This window comes from Ambystoma mexicanum, chromosome 5q (assembly GCF_040938575.1).
Source record: "Ambystoma mexicanum isolate Mex_15411 chromosome 5q, UKY_AmexF1_1, whole genome shotgun sequence".
In the NCBI taxonomy this organism is placed as follows: Eukaryota; Metazoa; Chordata; class Amphibia; order Caudata; family Ambystomatidae; genus Ambystoma; species Ambystoma mexicanum.
Window position 1 is genome coordinate 1315937839 of NC_090933.1, and position 1730 is coordinate 1315939568.

Genomic DNA, 1730 nt, shown 5'->3' on the forward strand with positions numbered 1-1730 from the left:
CCTGCCCGCCTGTCCATGTTGGACGCCAACATGTCCTCCCTGTGTGCCTGGCAGATGGACTCTGTAGCCTGCTCCAGTCGCTCCATCAGCCTTTCTGGGGGGACAATGGAAGTGGCCACCCTATCCATGGCCTGTGCAATCATCTCGGATGATGCTGCCTGTTGGGTGGCCATACCGTAGATGGATTGCTCCCAAGCGGTATTGCCAGGTGGCATACGGCCACCACGTTGGCGGGCACCACACCTGCCTGGGGCAAGGCGGACTGCGCCTTGCTGTGCCGGCAAAGCCTCAGGCTGCAGGACTGCATTCCCTCTCTGATCTGCAGCCCCAGGAACAGGATCAGAGATTGTGTGGTGTGGCCCTGCATCCGCAACCACCGGAGGCTGAGCTGCCGACACTGACATCCCCATTGAGGGCAATAACCCGGCTGCAGGTGGGTCGGACAGAGGAGATTCTCTCCCAAGAACACTCACCTGCGACTGCACATAGGTGTCATCCTCCGAGTCTACACCTGAATACTGCTCGGGGGAGGAACCCCCAGAGACACCCCTCGACAGCACGACCTGCAGCACTTGTGGGTTTTCACCCACAAACACACCACGTCCCTCACTTGTGGAAGGTCGGCCCGGGTTGCCCTCCTGGGACGGCTCCACCACCACATCCCCAGCATCAACAAGTGCATCGTCCCCTGCAAAGACATGAAAGAGAGAAATGGAAACAGGCATTAGCACCATGGCATACAACAAGGGCTGATGAACAACAGAGCCAGTAGTTCAATGACACATGTCCCACATGACTGGGAAACCTCCTATGCATTCACCATCACTGGGTCTGGAGGGGAGGCTCAGGGCACACAATGATGACACAGAGAATGGAGAGCAACGCCTGCTCCCCATGCTGCCTAGCACTGGCATCACACACATGGCATGTGACATAGCCACCAGGTGAAGAGGGAGAGGAGGGCAACTAATTTGGATTTTGGCCACTCTGGTCCTGACATTGCTTCATCACATCAAGAAGTTAACATGTTGGACATGGATCTGCTAGTCCCAATTGGCCACGATGCACAGTGCCTTGTCAACATTAACAAAATGCAGTAAACAATGAGATTCCACCTCCCCATCACCTGTAATGGATTCATATAGCATTCGTGAAGCACCTGTACAGAAATGTATGAAGGTACAGCGGAGCACTGAGGGGTGGTGGGGCAGAAGGGGATGCCATTCAACAATCCTACTGGTGCTGGTGTCATTCATGTAACGCAAGTGCAGAGGTGGGTGGCACAATGAAGTGCAAGGGGAAGTTGCGGCTGGAAGTGCTGTACAAGGTAAGTAGGACTTAACGTCGAGGGCAGATGGTGGTAGGCGCAGACAAGTGCTGGGGAGGTGGCCTATAGGGGTACAGAGACAGTCATGCAGTGCTGTGGGCTCGGAGGGGACAGGGGAGGTACACACTGCATCTGGCTCGGCAAGGTCCTTGCAGATTTCAATGTGTCCTGCAGAGTTGTCAGATGCCGCAGATATGTGCCCTTGGATTGGGGCTCTCATCTTGGTGAGAAGGGTGAGACGCTATTGCCTTTGGAGCAGGCGGCAGGCCAGTTTGCCAGAGGATGAGCATGATGCAGGCCATTTCCTCTCTGCCACCCGGCACCTGTGTTTTGGGTTCACAAGATCCGAGTCATGCCAGGAGTCAGCATTGGCATGGGGCTTCAGGCGGATTGTCATGACCGT